This window comes from Gymnogyps californianus, chromosome 3 (assembly GCF_018139145.2).
Source record: "Gymnogyps californianus isolate 813 chromosome 3, ASM1813914v2, whole genome shotgun sequence".
In the NCBI taxonomy this organism is placed as follows: Eukaryota; Metazoa; Chordata; class Aves; order Accipitriformes; family Cathartidae; genus Gymnogyps; species Gymnogyps californianus.
The window spans coordinates 88287958-88309178 of NC_059473.1; the positions used below are offsets into that span (position 1 = coordinate 88287958).

At 40.0% G+C, this 21221-nt stretch overlaps 1 long non-coding RNA gene and 3 other non-coding genes across 5 annotated transcripts; all 4 read left to right on the plus strand.

Moving 5' to 3' along the window:
- Positions 1-1685: 1685 nt before the first annotated feature.
- Positions 1686-8270, plus strand: LOC127014885 (uncharacterized). Of its 2 annotated transcripts, none has more exons than XR_007766233.1 (6): positions 1686-1743; positions 2505-2574; positions 3170-3252; positions 4493-4522; positions 5429-5474; positions 6623-8270. It is a non-coding gene; the product is annotated as an uncharacterized LOC127014885 (long non-coding RNA). The 2 variants fall into 2 exon arrangements; XR_007766234.1 differs by having other exon boundaries at positions 2505-2543.
- Positions 3408-3474, plus strand: LOC127015354 (small nucleolar RNA SNORD50). Its single transcript, XR_007766332.1, has one exon. It is a non-coding gene; the product is annotated as a small nucleolar RNA SNORD50 (small nucleolar RNA).
- Positions 4599-4671, plus strand: LOC127015355 (small nucleolar RNA SNORD50). The gene has a single exon (XR_007766333.1). It is a non-coding gene; the product is annotated as a small nucleolar RNA SNORD50 (small nucleolar RNA).
- LOC127015353 (small nucleolar RNA SNORD50) lies at positions 6376-6446 on the plus strand. Its single transcript, XR_007766331.1, has one exon. It is a non-coding gene; the product is annotated as a small nucleolar RNA SNORD50 (small nucleolar RNA).
- Positions 8271-21221: the final 12951 nt, after the last annotated feature.

The window sequence follows — 21221 nt, forward strand, 5'->3', positions numbered from 1 at the left end:
CAGGCCTCGCGCCTCCGCGGAGAGGGAGGTGGGAGCGCGGCGTGGCCGGTTCCCTGCCGGAAGTGGTGTCCCGCGGCGCGGGGCACTCTGGGATGGGTAGTTGGCGGCGGCGTCTCGCGTGGGCGGCGGGGTACCATTTTGCCCTGGTGCGGGCGGCGCCCGGCGAGGCGCTGCCTGGCCTACGCCATTTTGATGGCTAGCCGGCCCGGTCGGGGGGGGGGGGGGGGGGGGGGGGGGGGGGGGGGGGGGGGGTCCGTGTCGGGTACCTTCGGGGGCTGATGAACGAGTGCTGCCCGCCAGTGGCGCCAGCTCTTAATTGCTGGGGTTGGGAGCAGCCCATTGCCAGGGAGATGCAGCCTTCCACTTCACTCGGTTGTCGTTTGAATTAGCGCTTCAAATGTTGGCTAACGCTGGTGAATGAAGTCGGCCTAAACATCACGACGAGAATGAGGTGTTGTAGTGAGAGGTTAGGGCTCCATGAATAAGGTGGAGTTGCCTTGTTCATTTGACGGGGTTGGTGCACACATTTGTGTTGCCTGTATGTGTTTTGGAGGGCTCAGCCATCGGCATCATGGAATTGTCCTACAACAGAAGACTTAAAAACATAGTTACTGTAAAATCCACATATCGTGCCAAGAAAAAAACACCACAACCTTTGCATGTTTTTTGAATGTGAATCATGAGATTACTTTAACGTTGTAACTATTGATGTTTCCTTTTTTTTTGCTAGGCAATGAGACAGCAGAATAAAGAGAGATTTAATTAAAAAAAATACACCCCCCCAACTTCCTGTGGCCTTAGGATGCCTTTTTTCCCCCTCTTGTGATGCTAATGTCATTGAGCTGTAGTACTTCTGGAAGAACAGGCAATACAATAAAAAAATATAGCTAGGATTCTAGACTCTTATCTGCAAGCAAAGATTAGGAGATGTTTGCATTCAAGTCAGAAGTTGTCGGGTGCATTCATTCTGTGTTGAATTAGCTTGTCTAATGATAGCCTGAATCACGTGTTAGATTACCGAACAGTAAATTTTTGAATCTGTACAAGCTGTTAGTAACCCTTGGTTATTGGGTGTAATAAGCAAGCTTAACTTGAGATTTTCCATACCTTAAACTGTTTTTTGTAATCTGAAACAAAACATGTTTTATAAGTTATCTTTAATGTTTTGCTACATTTCTTTGATCTATGTAGTAAAGAGTGAGAAAATTATTGGAATGTGCATATTTTAAGTATTGTATATGAGAAAACAAATACTCTGTCATGTGTTTCTTTGGCTGGTTGATTTGGTAGATTTAAATACTTGCTATGTGGTGAAAACTGAATTCTCTAAACCAGTTGAAATCAGTGCTTATACTTAAAGGACTGAAACCTTGAGCTGATGAATTTTCATTAAAAAACCTTTGGACTGAAGTTTAATAGTGGGTACATGCAGTTATTTCTACAGTGCTTTTAATATGGTATTTCAAGTGGATGTAACTCATAACTCCTTTGTTACTTAAAACTGGCTGCATTTCTTGCTGCTTTCTAAAAGGCCTCCTGCAAACTTAAGACTTATGTACTCAACATGTTATCGCTTCTGAGACTTGAGAGATTGTTGATGGTCATTGTCTCATAATGTGTGTTACTTGGGGGCCTGGTAATAATCTGCTGATTGCAAGTGTTAAGTTTGTTTACTGTTTGTTTTTAGGTGTGATGGAGAAGAAGTTTTCAGTGGTGTGCAATACATTGTACAGAAGGATTAAGGTAATGGCTCTGGAATTTTTAATTTTGTTGCTCTAGAAGTAACACTACATTTCTATTGTTGATCAAGACAATAAATGCTTCCATTTCTTACTTGGTTTCCATATTTTTGTCTGTCAAAAGTATGGAATGTGTTAAGTGCAAGAGGGTTGTCATCTTCATGGCTACTGAGTGGGACAAAAAGGAAGAACAAGTTACAGTACGTTGCATTTTCATAGTCGCCATCAAACTGATGAGTAATTATTTGATGATTTTTTTTTGTGCTCTTCGCTGAGTTAAGGTCAATCCTTAGGTCAGTTATTCTTAGTTTCGTTTCTTTTGCTGTGGCATTTAAATAAGCATGAAGACCCACATGATGAATCACTTTGTTAACTTGTGCTAAATTATACTGATTTTGGAGATGGTGCAAGTTAGCTGTCTGGCCTTGGGCATGTATTAGAGTTAATGTGAATCTACGTACATGACCGTATTTGAATGTAATTATTGAGGTAATGATGCTGCAAACTATGGACAGACAGTAGTATTACATTGTGAATAAATGCATGGCCACTCATATAAATATTTTTGAAGTAGAAGCTTGAACGTCGTGGTTCTTCAGACATCGTAATGGTTGCAAAGGAGTCCAAAACTAAGTCAGGGTAACTTTTTCTAGCGCATACAAAATTTCAACTTGTCAGGTATTGAAGACTGTTCTAGACCAATATTGAATTGTTGTATGAAAAAGTGAATTTTTAGTGATAACTTTTGTTTAATTTCAATTTTAGCACTTCATGGAAGCACTGTCAGAACTAGAAGAATACTTGGTATACACAAGTGGATTTTCCTGAAAGCTCTGTATGTTTTGAATGATCAGTGGGGATAAATTAATATGATAAATGGATTAGCAAAATATATGTGTGATCAAATTAGTAGGTCTGTCATTAGCTTTAAAATTGAGGTACATTGTATTTCAGGCATGTTTGACGTGTTCTAGAACTGTGTAGGCTGGGGAGTTGGTGAATAGTTTCTTTGGGTCACTGTTGGAGGAGCTGGTAAAATACACCTGTCTGAAGTGTTCGTACTAAATCTGAAAAGATTACCTCAAGATGGCTTTTAATTGTGAATTTGCACTTTATCGGGAGATTAGTATAAGAAAATGTTTAGGCAAAGAAAACAAAGGACATCTGGAGGCTTGTTAATATAAACAGGCAAATGTGGTTCCAATTTTTTGATAAAAATGTGTATTCATTTTTTAAGAGTGTAGTTGATATTCTCACCTTTTGGAAATGCTAAAGTAACTTCAGGATCTGTGTTCAGTTTGACTCAAATGCTTACAACCAGTGGTTGGGAGGAAGGGGGATCCACAAGAGTAAAACTTGGTTGTTCCTAATAGGTTGTGCTATATTATACATGAACATGTTGTAATTAATTATTTTACTCAAATTTCTAGAATGGCATGAACGGTTTCTAATAATGGGAATGTCAGGCATCCTGATGACAGATTTCCTGGCAACTGTAGTGCAACAGATAGAGGTAATATTTATTGATTCAGCAGCTGAAATTTTTTTTTAGTTGTAATGTATTCCCTTTTCAGTACATCTGCGTATGAAAGACATAAAGCTTATTTTGTGGAATATATGAATGTATGAATTGTGTTACAGTTCCCAGTCACTTAAATATAAGTGGTGAATCATGATGAAACTGCCAAACCTGATATGTTGATGAGAAACTTCATACGGATCTGGCTACTGAGATGAAACCACTTAATTCTTTCAAAAGTCACTTAATCTTTCAGTCACTATCCCAGTTGGTGTTACTTCTATTACTGTCCCTGCGTACAAGCTAGATGCCACCATGCTCCAGGTTGTGCATAAGGATCTTGGTGCATTATTTAAACTCGCCTCAGGTCCATGTTGATGTGGATATGTGCTGTTGCAAAAGCTAGCATCTTTAAAGTGCAGAGAGAGAGGGAAGTGTTAGACCCCTATAATTTGAGATACCCACTATAAGACAGGATAAATAACAAACATTAGCCAGGTATTAGAAGTGCCCTAGTAAGGAAGTGTTGCTGGTGTTTGAAAGCTAGTGATGATGGTTGCACTTTGACCCTCTTAGGACTGTTAACTTAGGGCTCACTCAGATGTGAGCATTTAGGAAAAGTAATGTTAATGATTAAAGGTGGAATTTGGTGGTGAATTATAAAGAATTCTAATTATAGTAAAGCTGTTTCAGCTCCAGAGCTAAACTAATTCAGAAGGGCTAGTGTAACATACTTGCAGCAGGCAAAAAGCATGCTCATGAATGCTTAGTGTGCATCAAGAGTATTCTAGTAGTTTCTCCAAGAACTTCATTCTTACCTAAGTATCTGAATTTAATCTTTTTCAATGAAATCCACTTTAATTGGACTGGTTCTTGAGTATCCACAGGCTGGTCTTAGTTAGGAAGTTAAAATCTAAAGTGTGAGGAGAAGTTCTAATTTTCCTGTCTTACTACAAGATCTATAATTTTATTCCACTCCTTAAGAAAGGTACTTTTAAATACCTTGCTAACTACCAGCAGTTTCTTTTGAAGAACAGGCTTTGTCCCAGTATGTGAAGCTCAAATGTGTGAGTGAAACTTCTCGTGCAGCAGTGCTACCTATAAAATGCTGTATTGTTTAGACAGGCAATATTACAAGTAGGAGGTGGAGTGACTTACATGGCTGATCTAGAGAAAAGTTTGAAGTAGCAAGCCTTGTTAGTGTAACTAACCAGTGCGTTTTGTGTCTTTGCAGAGATGGTTGAATGCTGCTTCTCAGTTGAAGGTATGAATTCCAATAAATGTTATGATTAATTTAAAAGTTTGATGTGGGAGTAATGCTTAAAACCATTGGTGTATCTGATCAGTGAAGAACCTGTCCCAAACCTGATTGATTTTTTGATGAAAAACACATGTGAATCTGACTTCTGAGTTTAGACTAACACCAGAACAGGTGAAGTGTTTGAAGATGATAGGCTTCGTAGTCTGTACATACCTTGAAACTCAGCAAAACTGGTTTAAATAACTAATGATAATTTTTAAATGACTGCTTTAAAAATTGCATTATTGTCAACCCCATTTATAAGCGGGAGGTAACATGTAAACCGTTGTATTACAAATGGCATATTTGAAGTGGAGTGGGGTTTATGTGTATCTGTTATGGAAAACAGGGTGAAACATTTAATGATCCATCTTGGCGGTTTTTTGAACTTTCAGTTCTAGTTCAGAGGTAGTCTCAATTTTCCTGTTGCTTGCAGGAGAGTTGTATGTAGAAGAATGTGGTCTGGATACAGTTTTTTAGTTAATGTTTGCTTGTTGGTGGATTTTAGCTTTTGCAGTTTTTAATGTTTTGGTAGAAGCTGACAACCAGGTATTAGCTAATTTTCAGAAATGAACTTTTTGATTCTGGTAGGAGAGGGGGGATTATACGTGATTGGTTAATTGCCTGTCATAGTTCATAGCCAAGTTGAGCAATAGCTGGGCAAGAGAAGCAAAATAAATCTTACTGTGGCATGACTACACTTCTAAGTTAAGTTTCACAGAACTTGCGGAGTACTGATAGTAATCAACATATGTTAATAATGCCGTTTACTCTGTATGAGAGACTGAATAGATGGCAAGTTGTATTTTGAGTGATGGAAGAAAATTTTTCTGAACTAATAAATGTTGTCTTTTTTTTTTGTTTGGACAGGAAAATGGCCAAAAAATGTAGGAACAAATGCTTTTAGCTTATTGAGGTATGTAACTGGAAAGCTTCTAAACATTTTCTCATTTTAAGTCTAAAGTAACTCTGCTTACAGTTCAGGGAATTTTTGTATTATGACAGTTGTTGATACATTTAATTGATCAACTGATATGGTAAGTTGGTATATGTTGTGGTTTAACCCCAGCTGGCAACTAGGCACCATGTAGCTGTTTGCTCACTCTTCCTGCCCCCCAGTGGGATGGTGAGGAGAATCAGGAAAAAAAGTAAAGCTTGTGGGTTGAGCTAAGAACAGTTTAATAATTGAAATAAAATGAAATATTATAATAGTAATGAAAAGGTTTATAACAAAAGAGAGAAATAAAACTGACGAAAAGACAAGTGATGTACAATGCAATTGCTCACCGCCTGCTGACCGATGCCCAGCCAGTCCCTGAGCAGTGATCGGCCGACTCCCCCCAGTTTATATACTGGGCATGACGTTCCATGGTATGGAATAGCCCTTTGGCTAGTTCCTTCCCAGCTTCTTGTGCACCTCCTCGCTGACAGAGCATGGGAAACTGAAAAGTCCTTGGCTTGAGATAAGCGCTACTTAGCAACAACTAAAACACCAGAGTGTTATCAATGTTGTTCTCACACTAAATCCAAAACACAGCACTGTACCAGCTACTAAGAAGAAAATTAACTCTATCCCAGCTGAAACCAAGACAGTATCGTAATTAGTTCTGTATATAGTTGGAATTTAAGAACACTTGTTCCCCAAGGCACAATGTGTACTGATAGCTGTGCCTAACCTTGGTTAGCTTTCAAACCTACATGCAAACTTTGAAATAAGTGTACATTATGAATGTTTAATCTTTGTATTGCAATCAGAAACCCCATAGAACAATAGTACGTTTCCTGTTAAATTCATGTGTTCTGTATTGCTTTTGTCTCATCTGTGATGATCCTATCCCGAACCTGAATTCCTTGCTGAAAAACCTAATACGGATCCGGAATCTGAGACGAGACCAAAAGATTTTATTTAAACTTTCTGAAAAGTATTACAATGTCTATGGGGGTTTAGGTTTTTTACAGAATTGGTAGCACCATAATGTATACAAAGTGTTGTGTGCTTACTTGCAAATTGAAGTTTCTCCCTCAAATGAACCATTTTACTTAGACCTTGTTCTCTTTTTCCAGTGATGAGTTGGAACACTTTGTCAGTGCTGCCTGACATGTGGATGATCTGTAACTGGAAGGAAGTGTAACACCTGAAGAGTTTTTGTGACTTGGAGTGGGATGCCATGCTTTTAAAAGCCTGCTGAAACAGCTGCTGCAATTTTGTTTAGTAGATACTGTTTTCAGAAACTGCGTGTGAACTAAAATCACTGTCTCTGCATATTTAAAATAGCACTTTTCCCGAACATTGAGCTGCCCTCTGTAGGAAGGATAGCAGCAATATTAGGGAAATGTGTTGAGCTTCAACACATGAAAAAACCGTGAGAGTATTTGGTGTTTTAAAATATCATAAGGGCATACAGACTTGCTGATACTGAAGATCTGTAATAACTCAAAACAGTGGAACTGACAGGTAGGCCCTGTAAAGATGGGGAGAAAGCAAAATGGGTACACATTCAAACCAATGAGTCTGCTTTTGGAGGGTGGTGTCCTCCAGGAGATAGGAGGGAGTAGATGAGGTGATGGTGGTATGGAAGCATAAACATGAAACACTTGTAAGAAAGAAATTCAGGTGTTGTGAGGAAAGTCATGGTTACAGAAAAGGCAAGGTCTAAAGCTTGCATTGCTGTCTGTATCTAGTGAGGGAGAGAGGAATTGGGGTTTTATGGGCTGCAACTTTAGCATGAAAAGATGAGTACCACAACAGTGGAACTGCCCTTTGAGGAATACGCTGTCAATGTTACCTGCTTGCTGTGTGGGGAAAAAGGTCAGTAGTGGGAGAAGGGAGTACACTCATTGCAAGTTGTGCTTTGAGCAGTCACTTGAAAACTAATGGTGCTGTATCACAGTAACAGCGTATTTGCTGTATTCGGCAAACTGGCAGTCTTCCATAGAGGAATGAGGGATCATAAATTGGTCACCAAGTAAATTGGATTTTAAAGACACATCATTATGTATGTAAGATGCAATCTGCCTTAAAGCATCACTCTCAAACCTAATTGTCAGGAATGCTTTATAAAGGAAGAAACGTGAGAACGGCATGATACCTAAAAATTGCTAGAGCTACAGTTACTGAGTCATTTCAAAATGCACCAAAATACAGAAAAACTACACTATAGTCTGCTGCAGCCAAAAATGACAGTGTTGGATGCAAGTAGCTCTCTTCCTTTGGAGCTTCCTTTGGAGAGTTGGAGGAATTCCAGTAGCTCATGGAATGTGCCTATTCCTAAATGACAAATTCCATGAAAAGCCCAACTTTCTGTCTAAGCAGTATCATGAAGTGCAAAACACTACCAGTAGCAGTGCCTAAAGCATTGGGAATGTCAAAACCAAGCATCCATCTGACTACTAAAATGTACGCTAAGGATCTGACTGAACTCCAGGAGTGTATTGGCTCACTGAGCATCTCCTATGCTTTGGTTATTGTTAATAAGCAATAACCAGGTACTTTGGCTAAAGGCTGCTCCTTTTCAGCAAGCAACTGTGTGTATCAGTCTATTGAATGTATCGGAATCTGCAAAAACTTACTACAGAACGGCTTTCCCTTTGTTGCTTTCCACAGGATTTATTATTTCTGTTTAACAGATGTTACTGAGAAGAGTAGATATTTCCATGTGCCATGTTTTGTACATGCTCTTTCTTGAATAAAGATGAGGGTGTGAAAAACCTAGCTGTTGCACATCAGGTCTGTAGTTGCACCACAGTGTTCCTTGACAGCTTGTACTTTGCAAGAGCTACAAAGGCAATGTTGCCTTGTTGCACTGACTGGTACAGCACATAGTGGACATGTGACATTCCATGTTGTGTGCAAGTGACTCCTGGACAACATAAACTTTATTAGTGATTATGCACTTCAGGAGTGGGAAGGGACCAGTCTCCATCTTTTGTCCACTGCAGTTCTATGAAAAGTCTGGGTGCTGTTGACAGCATCTAGTGAAGCTGCTTGGATGGTAAGTCAGAAAGTTGCCAGTCCTAGCTAGGTCAGGCTCTTCTGGAGAAAAAAAGATGTCGAAGACCAGAGAAATGGGTAATACAGCAGTGCTATTTGGTAAGTACTGTGTTAGATACTCTAAAAGTATCGGCTATGCGACTTGCATTACAGGGTCAGAAGAGTGTGTTTGTGGCATGCTTTTTGGAGTGTAAAGGTACCATCTTTTTATGCTTTGGGCTGATGCTAATGTGACATATGGAAGCTTTTAAGGAGATACTGCTATGTGTATATCCAGTGAAATTGGTGAGAATGAGTTCATCTTGTGATTTCTGGGATCAAATAAAAGACTAGAGATAAAGCTTCAGGATTGTGGGTGACACTTCAGGTACCCAAAGTACTTCACATCAGTCTTGTTCTGTATGTTCTGAAACATTCCTTGGGGATGGTCTCTGGTCTAGGATTGACAGTATTAGATAAAGGGTGCCAGGGAATAATGTTGTGCATATCAGGTGGTGGAGGCCTGTCTCCAGGAGCAGTGTTGAATCATGAAAAGGATGTACCTCTCGCCTGGCACAGTAAAAAGTAGATGTGCCCACTGATAAGGCATATTGGCTATTTAGCTGCAGACCTTTTTGTATGAATGCTCTTGTGCTTTAGGGCTGCAGAAGATGGGTAACCAATGAAAAATGTGTATTAGTAGTACAGAAAGTCTGATGTTTACAAAAATGAACAAATGTTTTCAACCATGACATACTCTAGAGGTTTTGGAATATGAGACTAGTGAAAATGATGTAGGGAGATCAATTTTCATAAGTAATTTTAAGATGGAAAGAATAGTACTTGTAATGGTTTTTTTCTTGGTGGGCGGGGGATAATGTGTTTGCAAACCACTTGCAGATTTAGTTCTTCTGGTATGTTTTTTGAGTCTGTTTTATACAAGTGGCTTGAGTAAGGAGATGTAGTTGTGAAGAGTCACTGTGACACGTTTGGAACACATGGCATGAGATTTCTCTGCAAAAGCACTTCATTAAAGTTCAGTTTTAGAAAATAGCTTGCTAGATTTAAAGCTTTGGCTTAAGATTGTGCAGTAAACAGCATGAAAGCACTTCGCTTTTTTGTGCTTTAAATAGTCTGGTGAAATCTTGCACTAACCATCATTAGTGTTGAACGTAGAAGTGTCACATGGCTGTTGGGCTGTGGTCCGGGAAATCAATGGTTAGACAAACTTTGTTCTGGAATATTGCCATGTATCGGTCTTAGTAACTGGGCAAAAAAAGCGGAGCTTTTTGAGTTAAATGAGTGGTGGGCTTACAAGCAAGAGGAGTACCTTGCAACCATGACGAAGATGCATGAGCAGCTCTGCATAAATGCTTTGCTACCATTTAAGTAATGAGGTCCCTGTTAAGGTGGGATGTCTTGTCTGTTGCTGAAGAACTTGTCTTGCTGGTGGAGGCTGTAGATCTGTAAACAGAGTTTACAGTGAAACAAGTGAGCGAAACTAAGCCAGCAGTGGTTATCTCGCCACAGCACCCCCACTGCTACTGCACTGTGAGTGCATTTGCGGGTGTGAAGCCTGCTTGAAGTAACAGATCCTAGTGAACAGAAACCCAGTGTAAGCTGTGCTGTCAGGCTACCAGCCTGCAGAGGAGTCTGCTGCCTTGGCTGCAGCTATATCGTGTGCCAGCTTCAGCAGGGTTGCTGCAAGCTCTTAATTGTATAAACTTGCCATATAAAGCTTGGGTATGAGTTTTACCAATTTAAAACCGGGTATTGAAACTAAGTAATGGTTGGTAGAGAAAGGGACTCCTTAAGACAGTCAAACATGGACACAGCAGAGCGAGCACCAATGAAGGGTATTCTCTATATTGGAGAGTATTTAACCCTGACTTTGGGTCAGGAGTTTTTCTGCACACCCCCTCCCACAGTTCAGAGGATAAAGTTTGATTTATAATCTGGAGTATGAATGAATTTAACAGATAAATGGTAATTTCAGGTGAGTGGAGTACAGATGGAGGCCTTCGTATGCTATGTAAATGTGTCCAATGACTTACATTCTCTGTACTTGTTATTAGAATCAGTATTACAAGCATTTTTGCTTGTCTGCCCTTGTCTGTTTCCCTTGGAGGATATAAACTGGAAAAGTAAAATGATGAATTCCATTTTCTTTCAAACATCATGTGGCTTTTTAGTTGATAGTCCAGTTGAGCTATCAGGGCTATGAAGACAGTACTTCTCTGCCATTGTCTCAAACTTCCTGCAGGCTCCGGAGGACAAAGTGGTGTTTGATGCTCAGAAGAATGGCTGTATTGAGTGGGACAAAGTCTGCCTCGCTCAGTATTCTGTCTGAGGATGACTACCAGTGTAAGGAACAGGAGAAGTATAGAGAGCCTTTCCAGCAGTTTGCTTGGGAATTTCCTGAGGAGATTTTCATTTGTATTTGAATACTACTTGGAAATTGACCTATCCCCATGTAAAAAGATGTGAAACATGAATGTTATGTGGGCTGTAAAATATAAAGCAGTGTGTATGTTAGTAACTGGGGGGGGGGGGGGGGGGGGGGGGGGGGGGGGGGGGGGGGGGGCGGGCGGTGTTGGGAGGTGGCTGAAGTAAAAGTGCTTTTTTTCTCTTTGAAGCCCATGTTGCTTTCAACTCTCACATTAATGAAAACAGTGGTAAGTGGAGTCCAATTAAGGCCCCAGCTTTACTGTTTAATTGAGCTATGTTGGAGGTGAAAACTTGAAGTACTGATGTGTGCTCTTACCTTCAATACCCATGAGCTATGCTTCATACTTCAGGCTTCTCACTAGACCAATAACCACTATTTTTTCCCCTGTGATTGGAGTTCTCAGTAACTGAAGAAACATTGTCCCAGCAATGATGGTACTAGTTTTATGGTTGCAGGTGAAGAATGATTAAAATCTGTCCCAAAATAAAGTTCAGTCATTATTTTATATATGTGGAAAGAAGCTAGAAAGATGAATGGACTGAAATAAAACAAATGCGTAGACCTTATTTTGAAATTGGTAAGTTGATTGAAAAGTAAAAGTTGTATTTTTAAATCATCTTAAGATCATTGAAGAGGAAGAATACACAGCTACCATTAAATCACTGTACTTCATCTTACGTTGACAAAATAGGAAATAATTTGCCCTAGCCTTAGTTGTTTGTTTTTGCAGTCAGAATGAGGGATGTTGCACATACTAGAGTCCTGAAAGAAACATTTGAGACTTAAACTCTTGAAGTGTTAGCTCTGTCTAGTAGTTAGATCATTTTCTGCAGCAGAAAATAAAGCAAACTGCTTCACTGTCTTAATTTCTTGCACTCTATCAGAAAAGTGCAATATTGAAACAGTGAGTGGCAGTTCTTAATGTCATTTGGACTTCACAAGTTAAACAGTTCAGAGTATGATGATTCATTTCCCAGTGGTCATCTTAGAATAAACATTTTCTGAAAATAGTTGGATTATGTTTCTGGTTCTGAAAATTTTATTAAGCTACCTGTTTGCTATTGCAAACAAGAGGTTTGGTTTGTGGGAATTAATGCTCCCCCCTCTTCCTGTTTTAGAGATTATAAGCCACATAATATAAGTTTAATGGCAGGAACAGGAGTTACCTTCAGAACATCTTAAAAATAGCATTTTATAATAAATGGTATCACAGCGCTGAGAATGTTCCCCCCAAAAAAACTTCATGGAGGGGAACAGTGTCTGGGTTTTTGCAAACATGTTTTTGAAGAACTACTCTTGCAGTTGCCAGAATTGGCTTGTCTTCATTTACGTGTACTTGAACTTAACAAGTTCTGTTGCTAGTGAAAAGTCTTTCAGCATAGTGTCTGCTAATTTGACGTACAGGCTGTGAGGCTGCTTTTTTTTCCCATGTAAAGGGATCTTTATATGATGACCCTTTGGCAGGGTTGACTGCAAGGTGTTTTGTTGTGTTTTTGCCTTTTTTTAACTGCTATGACAAGAAGACTGGAAATGGTATGAATACTTTCTCCTGGGAGTTTCATGTAGTTTCTAGTTTTATAACTGGAAAAGTAAGACTGAACAATCGTAGCAACTGCTAGATTTATTTTCTATAGAAGTGCAGCCCCATTATGAGCTATGTTGGATATGGGAAAGTCCAAAGCTTTTAGCTTACAAATATGAAGAAAGATGGTTTGCCAGGAATTCCACAGATTTGGAGACTTCACTTCTTGTGAGGATCCAAAATTACCAAGAACTGAAGACCACCAGTGCCTACTGCCTTATAAGATGGCAGGAGGAGAAACACCCTTTTAGATGTTCTCCCCCTATTTCTGAGGGTATGCTTCTTAAGAACACTTAAACCTCTTGGAGTTGTCTGAATGTGGCAGGCTATGGTGCCCATGACTTACCATAGGGAGAGGAGATAGTCCTGTAAGGAAAGGGTATTCTTGGCATACAAGGCTAGGGTATCTGGATATTAGACTTTCAGTGTGAATTGAGTCTTAGAACATTGGAGGAGTAAAAAGTCAAGTACTTACTAAATGAAAGATCTTCCACCAAAGGAATCAAAAAGTAGAAGTTGAGAATAAAGATTTTTGTGCTCAAAATCCACACTGCTATGTCTTCTGCAGTGACACCAGCCTAACTTCCTACCCTCAGAAACAAAACGCCCTGTAGTGCTCCCAGCCTCTGGCCTCAGGGCAGCAGTTCTGAGGCTGTGACGTACTGTGGGTGATGTCATACTTTGGCCCTTTTGATTTCAAGTTTTAAATTCCTCTACCATGGTTATGCGGAGGGTCTTGTGAGCAATATGTCATTAGTGAGCTGTGGTGTAAGGACCATTGTCTTCCTGATGGCTATTACCTGACTGCACTAACTTTCAAAGCAAAAAGCCACTTAGCTTCTGTTTTGTGTTGAAGAAACTTGACAGTGACCAGGATGGTTGCCTATAATGACAGTGTTGTATCCTCACATACCTGTAAGAGAAGAAAATGCTCTACCAAGAAGAGGTATTCTGTTATTCTGAGGTAGCGCTCCTGGAGGTGTTTTGCCTCTTGGTCTTATCTACTGCTTTTCCCTAAAGGCTAGTTTGGGTTTTCTAGTTGTGATTTTTCCACTGAAGTGTGACCAGGAAATCTTAAATGTTGTTGATTCTCAACTAGGAAAATGCTTTTAAATTGTCAAAAGGAGTATGCATATTTGGTCTTTCCTGAAGTTATAATTTCTATAGAAAGAGCAGATCATCTATGGAAGCTTGGGCTATCTCCCAGTGTGAGCTTTCTTACTCTGCGCCAAGGTTGGGACCTTGGTATCCAAAACTACTGTGTAGTCCTCAGCTCTGTCCTGATCTCCTAAAGATCCTATTCCTCCTCTTGTGTACTAGTCCTGTATTGCTTTCCCCAGAAGAGTTATGCATTAAACATCCCAAGAAGCAAGGCAAAAATAGAAAATTACAAAAGACTACTACATATTCATTCAGTATTAATCCCAGAAGGGCTATAAGAGCAACAGTATATGAAACTTCAGTGAAGGGAAGAAAAAAAGGTCCCTAGGAAATTTTTCTGTTGGTGACTCAAGGATATAATAAAGAAATTCAAACACCTGTTGAGTTATAAAAACAAGACCAGTTCCTGTAATTGATGTGATTTGACAGCTGTGATTTGCTCTTCAGAAGTCAGGGACAGAGCCTGCAAATAAGAGTCACTGATTAGCTAAATTGCAAATCTATCAGGAATGACAGCTAGCTGGGCTTCAGGTTGTTTCAGATGTGGAAAGGAAGTGTTTCCTTCCCCACTTCAGTGTTGATACTGGACTCTCTGTGCTTGGAAGTTCCAGGCAATAAAGCAGGAGTTAGAAAAAGGTGGAAGGTGAGTATTTTAAGTAAAGATCTTTCCTACTCACAATTAATATAACAGGGATAAAAATCAACTGTACTTCTTCGTATAGTATTCTCAGAAGAACCATAACCTTTTTCTTGTTCAGAAAGATCTCAGTTCTGCAGAAATAGGCTCTGTTGAACTTGCTCTTCTCTCCTTGACTATTTTGAAGGCTGGCTAGGAAACAGGCACCTCAGATTCATTAAAAAGGCAGAAATGAACTTCTGTGAAGATGATAGCCTTTTCTATAGCAGCAGCAGCAAAACGAAGTATCAGCAGAATTGGCATCCGGCCCTGGAAGCAAACATTCTGAGCTTCTGCTACAGCTTCCAATAGCAGCATGATGAAGAGGTTTTTAAAAAATTCCTGGGCTGTTTACTTCATATACAGTTTAATCCTACCTCTCAAATTTAGTGATTAAGAGAAATAATATAGAAAATGTTCTGTCTTGGGCTGAGCTACAGAAGGTTATCCATGAGATACTTGCTGTCTGTGGTTGGCTGAGACAGTCCCCTTTTACTGGGATTTAACCTTAATACAAACTTAGTCGTCTCTGCTGGGGAGCATAGACTGATTGCTTGCTAAGAAATCTGACTAGCAATTGGGGAGTCAGAAGGAGCCTGAGAGGAAATGCTAATGTGTTATCAGCACTATTACCATCAGCCTGAGGGTGAAAGAATCCATCTGTGTTACCTTGGCTGAGCTATAGAAAGCAGTTGAACTGCTGAGCTGGGAATGTCCCATGTTTGTTTTGGAAAGAGATTTGCATCAAATGTGCATAGCTTACAAAAGTTTCTACCTTAATAGCCCTCCTTTCTCATTTCTAGTTCTAATTTTTTTCTACTGTGTGCTTAGACTGGAGGAGTTCATAATGCTTTCAGACTAAAAGATTCTTCTGCATGTTGCCTACTGCCTCTTTTGGCCACAGCAGATCTGTATCAATACTGTTGATCTGAAATTGGTTAACAGTTTTCATGCATCAGATTTACTAACCAGGACTGATCTTTTAGTAGAGGTTTAAAGGGGTTAAAAATAAATGTTGACACTAAATTACAAACACTTACCTTTTAGTATACATGAGAAGATCTCTTGAGTAAGAATTTTTTTTTTGTAATTTTTCTTGGGAGAGACATAAGCTATTGCTGTGGATGTGGCAGTAAAATCTAAAAGTACCTGAACTGGAAGGGTATGAAAGAATTTAGAAACTCCTGCAGTTAACTGTCATCAGTGATTTTAACAATTTTTTTATGGACATGCTCAGGTATCTATATTGATCCTGCTGGAATTAAGAATTGATGTATTGGCAGTAAAAATGTATTATTCTCACACAGGTGCATTGACTCCTCTTACTGCTCTATACATGCCTCCAAACATTGCTATCCATTGGTACATAACTCCAGCTGGAGAACACAAGAGCTACTAGAAGTGTTTTGGTTGTTTGATGCCACATTCAAATTAAGTTCACAGGTTTATCAGCCATGTATTTAACTAGTCATAAACTGATAAAAGATTTTTAAAAATTGACACTAATATAAGTTTTCAAAGGGAACTTCCCTGTAATTGTTCTTCCTTGCTGCTACTTTTAAGATCTAAACTTTAAAAAAGAAAAACCAAGCCTGTATGTTTTTACAGGATCAAAGAGACATTTCTAAGTTTTATTTTCTGAAGGCAGGTTGAAAGTATGTTCATGTCCCCTGCAGATCACAGAATAGCAATTTTTTTTCTAGTGTCCGTTGTTAGGTAAAATTCAAACTTTGCTTCCTTAAAGAACTAAATTATCGCTTCTAGCAGAACAATGCAGCTGTATTAGTCGTACTGTATTGAATTACAAATTTGTTCAGGTTTGAGAACAGGTTATGTTGCCTGCACTGCCCTGTGCAAAACAATGAAGAGATACCTCGTTACTGCTACACAAGCTGGAAAGGGTAAACTTATACACATGTGCTGAAGCTCTGTGTTAGCTTAAGATCTAATTCTAGTATCTCTCAAGGCCCATATAAAAGTATAGAGTAGATCTTCCGAAAGAAGACTATCGAAAAGCAGCAAGCAGAGCCTGAGGTAGTGATAGTAATAGTTCCTCGTCCTTGTGCTCTGGAATTTGTGCTGTAAATGAGAACTCCCTTAGTACAGCATACTCCAGGCATCTTTAAAAAAAAAAAAAAAATAATGAAAAAAGCAGTGGTATTGTCTGCTCTTGGGATCTGCAGAAATGCTGCATTTATGTAGTCACTTCTGCCTTGTACCTGGCAAGGATTGTAAAAGGGGGGAGGGGAAGACTATTCTATTCTTACAAGGACCTTAAAGACACAAGGTTATTTGGGTTCACCCATGCTTGAAAGGATTTTTAGGTTGTTTGGTTACATGTTAAGTAGTCTGGAACGCTTATCCTGAAAGCTCTGCATTGCAACTGCTGCATCAGGCACTTTCCCTCCTGAGTAATCAGCAATGTCATTACTAGTCAACTAAATAGGCCTGGGACATGAGCCCAATCACTGGCAACTGATCATCCATGCTGTTAAAGGTTAATACAGTCTCTGACAACCCATGCCTGGGCCAGCTAGCAGTCTCACATGTAATATTTGGGCATGGTTTAGAGGTTAAGGTGGATGAGAGCTTAGCTATGGCAATGCAAGCTGTGCTGTCCACGTTTCCCTTATGGCTGCAGAACAGCCCATGACTTGTCCCATCTACCTGCATGGCGGTGGCCACTATGTCTGCAGTGTGCTGTCCTCTCCTGGGAAAGATGCCCAGACCTGGGGGAGAATGTTCTGCAACCTAATGACATGCTGTCTGCCTTTGGAGATGGGCTTAATGCACAAAGTAACTCACATGGGGTTAGATGATCCCAAGGGTCCTTTTGTTCCCCCTCCAGTTGGCTTTTGTAAGTGTGCCAAGTGCTGGAATCCTGATGGCTGCTAGTCTGGACAGGGAGATGTTTGGGGACTGCTGTACAGGGATGTAAGGGCAGGGCTGGATGGGTACCTGGAGCAAAGGAAGATCTAAATAGACCAGTCAGTTCTGCATTAACACTTTCGCTTGTGGCTGTACTCGGTGAGTTGCAGCTTCAGCACTTGGCTACCTTGCACTGCGCAAGTGGACAGGATAGCACTGCTGTCCTGAGATGACTTTGAGATGTTTTGAAGATGGATACTGATGAGGAATGTGATGCAGTTCTCTTGCATGAGTCCTTCTCATAAGGCAGAATGCACTAGGATGTGGAGGAATCTGTTTTCTCCAGCCCCTCCATGCTAATTTGATGAAAACTTTGGAGGGGGATGACAAATCTTGTCACTTCTTTGCTGAATATATTGTCTCCTCTTTCCATGGAGCTTTGCCAGGTGCTGACCTAATGGTAACGCTCCTCTGCGTAAGAGCTTTAAAGCATCAGATGCTAAGGGGAACGGGACAGAAAAGGCAGTAGTAGTTGTGTCCTAACTCTTGCTTTCGTACCCACAGCGGTAGTAAAGCAGTTTGGGTTGGTTTTTTTTTTTTCCTTCAGATTGGGAAGCCTCCTCCTGTAATTCCCCCACCCTTGATAAGCTTGTGAGCTATTTGTATAGGAAGCCTGAGTTTTATAGGTCTGTAGTGGGATGAGGAATATGTGATTACAGGGAATCTGGAGGAAGAGGAACATTTGCACATATACTTCTGTAGGAAGTGGGAAGGGTTTGGGATGAAAGGAACAATCAGTGATTGCGTGGTCTGCTTGCTGCAATGACGGTATTTGTACCGTCAGACTGAAGAGTTAAGACCAACATTCAATCTCCAGTAGTGGGTATTAGTTAAGGGAAAAATGCAAAGATAAAGCAAGCATAGATATGATAGTACTTCCTGGTATGCTCCCCCAGCCTACGCTAATTTTTGCCGCAGATTTTAAATTGGGGTGATATCTCTGCATTTAATAATTTTACATGGGAGTTTCTTCCATTAATTAGGCTAGTTACTTTTGGGGTTTATGGAAATACCTACAGCTTCATGTGACAATGAATTCCCCAGCTTAGTTGCATGTGTGTAAAAGTAGCTCTTTTTTGCTTTGCTACCTGCCAGTTTGATTTGGTGCCTCCTCGTTCTTCCATTGGAAGAAACAGTGAACAGTTATTCTCTAGTTTTCTCTATGCTACTGTCTTTGTAGGCCAGTATTATGTTCCCTCATTTGTCTCTTGTCCATGTTGAAGGTATAGGTTCTGAATAACTCCTAATGCTGCTTTTTTGCTAGTAAGCATAGGGCATTTATAGTTCTTTGTTACAAGGCTGAGCATCTGGTTTCTGAGTGATAATAGTCAGTTTGGGATGGCTTTGAGTTAGCATTTCCACATACACATGGAAGCAACTTCACTGTTTTGTGTGCGTGCAAAAATAGAGTGCTCCTCCTCCTCCACACCTCTTTCAATACTTACACATTAACCTATAGTGTACTGCAAAATACATTGCTCTGAACCCGTGGCTGATAAACAACTGTGTTAAAATCCTCTAACTTAAATTAGAAAAAAGCTAAAGGTATTAATGGAATGTGAACTAAACTACCTCCTGCTGCTTCTGTTGTGCCCTTCTCTTACAATGTCAGCTCTGGAGTGTTTGATTTGGGGGGGATGTACCTGAGCTGGGGGGGGGGGGGGGGGGGGGGTGACATTGACTGGAAAGAGGAAAAAGCAGTGATTGGTATAGGAAAGAAGGACTTTAAAACATAGATACTTTGCAGAAATAAGCAGTCCAATACCCTTTCTTTCACTGGCACTGTTGCTATAGCACAGCCGTAAAGCAAAAGGGAGAGAAGCAGTTCAGGAAGAAGTTGTTTCAAGACCTTCAGTCTATATATAAAATTTGACACCAAGAGAGTTCCTGGAAGAGCCCTATTCCTCCTCGTTGCCAGGCTTGTTCTCTGCCTGTGACTATCTGGGCAAATATTTAGCAGAATGCAGGTGATTTCAACCTCAAAAGCCCTGTAATGTATGGTGTCAAGTCTGTAGGAGCAGACTCCTCATCCATCTTGCAGAACTAGAAGAATTAAAAATTAGTGAAAAATTAGTTACTTTGGTTTTCGGATTCAGGAAGGGAAAAAAAAAAAGTCTTTCCAAATCTCAAGAAAGAAACATCAATTAGTCAGTGGATAGAGTTGTATTTGTAAAGATCAGGATAATTAACTATATCACAGAATCCATCCATCTGCTCAAGCAGGGCAACCTTGAGATGGTTGCCCAGGACCATGCCCAGATGGCTTCTGAATATCTCTAAGGATGGAGACTCCACAATCTCACTGGGCAACCTGTGCCAGTGCTCGGTCACCTTCACAGTGAAAAAGTGTTCCCTGATGTTCCGAGGGAACCTCTTGTGTTTCAGTTTGTGCCCATGGCCTCTGGTCCTGTGAACCATAATCACTGGATTTGCAAACACTTTCTTTGCTGCTTTTGTTTTCCTGACTTAGTTGGAAGAAGTGAAGTGTTTGAAGAGTTATCAGGGTCAAAGTTAGAGCCTTAGAAATAGTTTAAATAAATGGGGGAATAACCTTGATTTTGTTTTAATTAATGCTACCCCTACCTAGTTTTGGAAAAGTGAGAAGATGCACAAAGGATATACCTGGAAAGAATGTTAAAAGAAAATATTACCATTACTTTAGTCTTTCTTTGCTGAAATCATGTGACACTTTTAGATTGTAAGTTACTTTTTAGAATGGAAGAACTCTCAAATCTGCATATTAAAGCATAAGACCAAGCCATTCAGTCATATATGAAAAGTTTTCTCCTGAAGAAAATTTCATGTATCTGATTCATCTCCTTTTGGTTAATTTCCGACTTGCATTTTTCTCTTAATAGGCACAGGCCTTGCATTTTGTAACTCAACCCATCTTCTAAGACATAGAAGCCTCTGACTGGTAGAATGAGCAAATTAAACGGACTTTTAATTAAACGGATGTTTTCCCAAAAAGTCTTATTTTACCAAGGATCTCAGGGTAGTAGGCCAGTGGCCAGCTGTGCACTACATCAAATAAACTGCAGACTGCAGTCCCTTCCTGAAGTTAGATATCCTTATAATACACAGAGATATTAATATGTGGCAGTCTTACCAAGGGGGCTAAGGGCTAGGAATGGGTTGGAACACCTATTGCTGAGAAAACCCCAAGAGTGGCTGAATCACTTCAGAATTGTGCTGTGGCAGATGTAGCACAGGGGGCTTGTTTCGTTATTGCAAGCAGTGACATTTGCTGTATGACCAGAGTGATCTGCCCTTCTAATGCTGTAGCTGATGCATTTCATAGCTCAAGTATAGCCAATCCTATAGCTGAGCCTAAATTTCCAATGCGTGCATACCTGGGACAGGCTCATGCCATGCGATCTTAATAGGTATCACAGAAACTGAAGGTAAGATTCCTGTTGAGTTTCCCTAGATTTTCATTCTTTGTTTAGGGTATAATTCTTTAACTGCACAGAAGTAGCTCAAAAGCAAAAATTAGACTTTCAATCTTATAGTCAAATCTATTTTTCACTGCTTTATCTGTGCAACTCTGTAGTTGGTCCTGTTATAATTACTGGTTTTACCGTGGATGTGCTGGGGAGGCTCAGACATCCAGCTGTGGCTTCAGTGGGGCTCTGCAGCAGTTACAATTGGACCAGAAGCAGGTGGGGGTTTCGTATTCCAGGAAAATTTAGGAATTAACACAACTTTCATTATGGTGAGAAGCTGTCAAACTTTCAGGCATGTGCAGTGAAACTCCTCATGTAAATCCAAGTCACCAGGTAAGTGCCTGCAAATGGTCTTGGCAGGGTATTTTTTCAATAGATGTTCTACATGATTCAAAAAAAAGAGAAAGAAAACTCATTTTATGATTTCATGGATCTTTTCCTGGGCAAACCA